Source organism: Mobula hypostoma, chromosome 14 (genome assembly GCF_963921235.1).
Source record: "Mobula hypostoma chromosome 14, sMobHyp1.1, whole genome shotgun sequence".
NCBI lineage: Eukaryota > Metazoa > Chordata > Chondrichthyes > Myliobatiformes > Myliobatidae > Mobula > Mobula hypostoma.
The window spans coordinates 56,522,113-56,528,112 of NC_086110.1; the positions used below are offsets into that span (position 1 = coordinate 56,522,113).

At 44.7% G+C, this 6,000-nt stretch overlaps 1 protein-coding gene across 4 annotated transcripts in view; it reads right to left on the minus strand.

The window, feature by feature from the left end:
• The window catches only part of LOC134356309 (palmitoyltransferase ZDHHC7-like), a 78,594-nt gene extending 76,933 nt beyond the window's left edge, over positions 1 to 1,661 (minus strand). The window contains exon 1 of one of the 4 annotated variants that reach the window (XM_063067175.1): positions 1,511 to 1,661. The gene's annotated coding sequence lies outside the window, so the exon portion shown is untranslated. The remainder of the gene's footprint in view (positions 1 to 1,510) is intronic. The other 3 variants (XM_063067172.1, XM_063067173.1, XM_063067174.1) reach the window with 3 other exon arrangements.
• Between the last annotated feature and the right edge of the window lie 4,339 nt (positions 1,662 to 6,000).

Here is a 6,000-nt window from a genome sequence, read left to right on the forward strand (position 1 = left end):
AAACATTAACTGTCCATTTCCCTCCACAGATACTGCCTGAACCACTATGTGCCTCCAGCATCTATTGTTCCAGATTCCACACGTACAATCTTACGTTTTTATCAACATTACGTATCTTACATATGGCCATTTGGTGATGATCATGTGCTGGACCCTCATTATTTCCACTGCCCCAACTATTCCCCATGATCATGCAGTGGGTTTCTAACCTAAAAGACCAAATCATTTCATCTTTAAAAATACAATCCTGGATGACTAGAAGTGCCATATTGTAAAAACTGATGATTGCCAAGAGATGTTGAGGTATATAAAAAGTCACTCAATGAATTTCAGAGGAAAATAAGGGGTACCAGACCAGAATTTAATTTTGAAGCAGTGACAAACAATATTATTTCACTTACTCAATATTTAAATACTTTAAATGGTATACAGTAGGGTGCAAAGTCAAGAAAACAGAACAATATACCAAGAGGTTTGGAAAATATAAATTGTTCCACACTTGTGCAGTAAAAGTCACTGTTCAATTCCATTCACTGGTTCAATTACCTTTACTATAATGTCTACCTATGTTAATTTTAAAATCAGTTTATTAAAGCTGCATTCTCTTAGAATACATTGTCTGAAATAATACAACCTTTTCGAGTGTCACCAACATTGTGCATCACAGCAGTCAAATAAGGTTGATCTACCGATGCTAAATGATAATAATAAATTACTTCTACTTTGCCAGGTAATGTGAAAAAAGTTAGCAATGCCTGACAAATAATCCATGTCCATTATTCCAGTAAATCCAACGAATTAGTTTTATGCAGATTGATACCGCATGTAGTTGATTACAGAAATAAACTGTACAGGTTTATGTTTGAATGTGATCAAAGAATGTAATCAATATGTGACCTAAAATCTAGATTTTTCACAATTATACACTCAGTTAAAGATTAATGACATATCTGACATCCATGTCAGATAAGAGTAAATAAAGCAGAATATCCTGAATTCATAAAAAGTTTACGTTGGAATCACTGTGTCTGCCAATACAAACACTGTAAATTACATGGTATTATTTCTTAGGTGTAAACACCTGAAAATATTACAATCTGGTGCTGAATTCAAAGATGCAGCCAGTCAGCTCTTCTGAAAAGATCTGTGAATTCTGACGAAGCCACACATTCAGTACTGGAGACGAAAGAGCCAACTGTTCCCTTTTAGGAAATAAAGAAGGGGGAAATACAAGCAAGAATTGCTGCAATGAGGTTGGGACACATACTGGAAGAGATCATCATATTATAATAAAACCAATAATAAATTATAATTGCACATAAGACTTTGCTTAATTCCACAACGCATGCTAATATACTAACAGAGATTTAAAGAAAGATTATAATTAAACTTTGTTTATTTTAAACGGGACAGTGGCCTAAACCGGATTGAGATTAAGTGAGGCCGGACAGGGCAACGATAATTAAAACGGATCTTTCTTAAATCAAACAATACAAAAGATTATACATACCTGTCAGCTTGAAATGCCGCAGCAGGAAATGAGTTGAAATAGAAGCAACGTTAAAACAAACACAGCCGCTTTCGACAAGAGTTTCCCATTTTTTTTAATCTTCCCCCCTCCTCCCTGTGCTAGGAAACTCCTCTCCGCCACAGCGACCGAGCCCCGAACACGCGCCGGAGCGCCGCACTTCCGCAACGGCTTCGGGAGCCTTCGGGCGCACTCGGAGAAGCTCGTGTGGACTCGGGGAAGAAGCCAAAGAAAGGCGGGGAATTGGTCGGGGAAGTCGGGCGGATTCGGAAAACATGGAGCGAGCGCCGGCTGAGCTCTAACACACGGGGTGTGGTCGGGTTCGTGAGAAGAAGCTGGGAGCACTGTGCAGCATTTGTGACAAATAAGTTTCCATAGTATATGGAAAGTTTAATGTAAGAACAAAAAGCAGTTAGGTATAAATCTTGAGATGTTGCCTCTAAGAATGTGAATCCGCTAAGTGTGTTAACAGATAATTACATCCATCTTTGGCACAGAAGGTGTTGGTGAATTTCACCATTAGTGTCTGCCTTGCTTGACCATTGGTTCTTGAAATACGGGAAGGAGGCTCATGTTTTCCATGTCTTATTGTGGAACTTCATATATAGACGCTGGTGTTGTAGAACAAGGACTGGTTGGTAGTGGAGTTTACGTTTGCAGATGTTACATATAAGGCCCATTTCTTTCTTGTGCTATGGTAGTTAACAGTTTGGTTTTGTGTGTGCAAATACTGTCGATGCACTGCAATTTAAGTTGCAGCGTATTTGGTTTTGAAAAGAAAGTGAGGTAGGTTGAACAGCTAACAACAGAAATTCTGCAGATGCTGGAAATTCAAGCAACATACATCAAAGTTGCTGGTGAACGCAGCAGGCCAGGCAGCATCTATAGGAAGAGGTGCAGTCGACGTTTCAGGCCGAGACCCTTCGTCAGGACTAACTGAAGGAAGAGTGAGTAAGGGATTTGAAAGCTGGAGGGGGAGGGGGAGATCCAAAATGATAGAAGAAGACAGGAGGGGGAGGGATGGAGCCAAGAGCTGGACAGTTGATTGGCAAAAGGGATATGAGAGGATCATGGGACAGGAGGTCCGGGAAGAAAGACAAGGAGCGGGGAGGTGACCCAGAGGATGGGCAAGAGGTATATTCAGAGGGACAGAGGGAGAAAAAGGAGAGTGAGAGAAAGAATGTGTGCATAAAAAGGAGTAACAGATGGGGTACGAGGGGGAGGTGGGGCCTTAGCGGAAGTTAGAGAAGTCGATGTTCATGCCATCAGGTTGGAGGCTACCCAGACGGAATATAAGGTGTTGTTCCTCCAACCTGAGTGTGGCTTCATCTTTACAGTAAAGGAGGCCGTGGATAGACATGTCAGAATGGGAATGGGATGTGGAATTAAAATGTGTGGCCAGTGGGAGATCCTGCTTTCTCTGGCGGACAGAGCGTAGATGTTCAGCAAAGCGGTCTCCCAGTCTGCGTCGGGTCTCACCAATATATAAAAGGCCACATCGGGAGCACCGGACGCAGTATATCACCCCAGTCGACTCACAGGTGAAGTGATGCCTCACCTGGAAGGACTGTTTGGGGTCCTGAATGGTGGTAAGGGAGGAAGTGTAAGGGCATGTGTAGCACTTGTTCCGCTTACACGGATAAGTGCCAGGAGGGAGATCAGTGGGGAGGGATGGGGGGGACGAATGGACAAGGGAGTTGTGTAGGGAGCGATCCCTGTGGAATGCAGAGGGTGGGGGAGGGAAAGATGTGCTTAGTGGTGGGATCCCGTTGGAGGTGGCGGAAGTTACGGAGAATAATATGTTGGACCCGGAGGCTGGTGGGGTGGTAGGTGAGGACCAGGGGAACCCTATTCCTAGTGGGGTGGTGGGAGGATGTAGTGAGAGCAGATGTACGTGAAATGGGGGAGATGCGTTTAAGAGCAGAGTTGATAGTGGAGGAAGGGAAGCCCCTTTCTTAAATTTCACCATGGATGTCCAGTCCTTATATACTTCCATCCCCCATCAGGAAGGTCTCAAAGCTCTACGCTTCTTTTTGGATTCCAGACCTAATCAGTTCCCCTCTACCACCAGTCTGCTCCGTCTAGCGGAATTAGTCCTTACTCTTAATAATTTCTCCTTTGGCTCCTCCCATTTCCTCCAAACTAAAGGTTTAGCTATGGGCACCCGTATGGGTCCTAGCTATGCCTGCCTTTTTGTTGGGTTTGTGGAACAATCTATGTTCCGTGCCTATTCTGGTATCTGTCCCCCACTTTTCTTTCGCTACATCGACGACTGCATTGGCGCTGCTTCCTGCACGCATGCAGAACTCGTTGACTTTATTAACTTTGCCTCCAACTTTCACCCTGCCCTCAAGTTTACCTGGTCCATTTCGGACACCTCCCTCCCCTTTCTGGATCTTTCTGTCTCTGTCTCTGGAGACAGCTTATCCACTGATGTCTACTATAAGCCTACTGACTCTCACAGCTATCTGGACTATTCCTCTTCTCACCCTGTCTCTTGCAAAAACGCCATCCCCTTCTCGCAATTCCTCCATCTCAGCCGCATCTGCTCTCAGGATGAGGCTTTTCATTCTAGGACGAGGGAGATTTCTTCCTTTTTTAAAGAAAGGGGCTTCCTTTCCTCCACTATCAACTCTGCTCTTAAATGCATCTCCCCCATTTCACGTACATCTGCTCTCACTCCATCCTCCCACCACCCCACTAGGAATAGGGTTCCCCTGGTCCTCACCTACCACCCCACCAGCCTCCGGGTCCAACATATTATTCTCCGTAACTTCCGCCACCTCCAACGGGATCCCACCACTAAGCACATCTTTCCCTCCCCCCCCCCGCATTCCGCAGGGATCGCTCCCTACACAACTCCCTTGTCCATTCGTCCCCCCCATCCCTCCCCACTGATCTCCCTCCTGGCACTTATCCATGTAAGCGGAACAAGTGCTACACATGCCCTTACACTTCCTCCCTTACCACCATTCAGGACCCCAAACAGTCCTTCCAGGTGAGGCATCACTTCACCTGTGAGTCGACTGGGGTGATATACTGCGTCCGGTGCTCCCGATGTGGCCTTTTATATATTGGTGAGACCCGACGCAGACTGGGAGACCGCTTTGCTGAACATCTACGCTCTGTCCGCCAGAGAAAGCAGGATCTCCCACTGGCCACACATTTTAATTCCACATCCCATTCCCATTCTGACATGTCTATCCACGGCCTCCTCTACTGTAAAGATGAAGCCACACTCAGGTTGGAGGAACAACACCTTATATTCCGTCTGGGTAGCCTCCAACCTGATGGCATGAACATCAACTTCTCTAACTTCCGCTAAGGCCCCACCTCCCCCTCGTACCCCATCTGTTACTCCTTGTTATGCACACATTTTTTCTCTCACTCTCCTTTTTCTCCCTCTGTCCTTCTGAATATACCTCTTGCCCATCCTCTGGGTCACCCCCCCCCTTGTCTTTCTTCCCGGACCTCCTGTCCCATGATCCTCTCGTATCCCCTTTTGCCTATCACCTGTCCAGCTCTTGGCTCTATCCCTCCCCCTCCTGTCTTCTCCTATCATTTTGGATCTCCCCCTCCCCCTCCCACTTTCAAATCTCTTACTCACTCTTCCTTCAGTTAGTCCTGACGAAGAGTCTCGGCCTGAAACGTCGACTGCACCTCTTCCTATAGATGCTGCTTGGCCTGCTGCATTCACCAGCAACTTTGATGTATGTAGGTTGAACAGCTTCCAGTTTGGATTAATTTATTGTCATATATGTGCGAAGATGCAATGAAATTCCTTGCTTCCATAAAGGGCATAGAGTAAACTGTAAATTTGGTCATAATAAATACAATGAAAGATAAAATGATGAGCCCCAAGCTACAGAATGAAGTTGTTTTGTGTTTCTCAAAGATTGCAGTGCAAAATGAAATGCCAAAGTGACAATAACAAAATAGCTTGTACAAAAAATGTGAAAGCACTGCCCAGGATAGTTCAAAGTAAATGTATTATCAAAGTACATGTATGTCACCATTTATTACCCTGTGATTCACCTTATTGTGGGCATTTGTAGTAAATTGGAAGTAGTATCATGGAATCAATGAAAAACCACACATGACAGATAGAGAAGCAACCAACATGCAGCAAGAAGACAGCATGGCCTGGGTGGTGAAGAGTCCCTGATGATGAATGATGCTTACCTGTGACAGCACTCCTTGTAAATGGCTGTATCTAATGGGTATGAAAGAGGTGACTGGATTAGGAGATTAGCTGCACTTCATTGGAAAGCTTGATAGAAATGAGGTGCAACACTGGAAGAAGATTGGAAAAAGTTTTAACGAGTCAACACAACCTTGTCAAACATCATTCTGTACTGAAATTGGGACTATTGTTAAACCTCGGGTTGAAATTATAGTTTATTCCCTGGCATAAAGATGATGTAAAGTGGAGACGAAATCCTGTGGGAAGCCAAATTTGAGAAAAAAGCTGA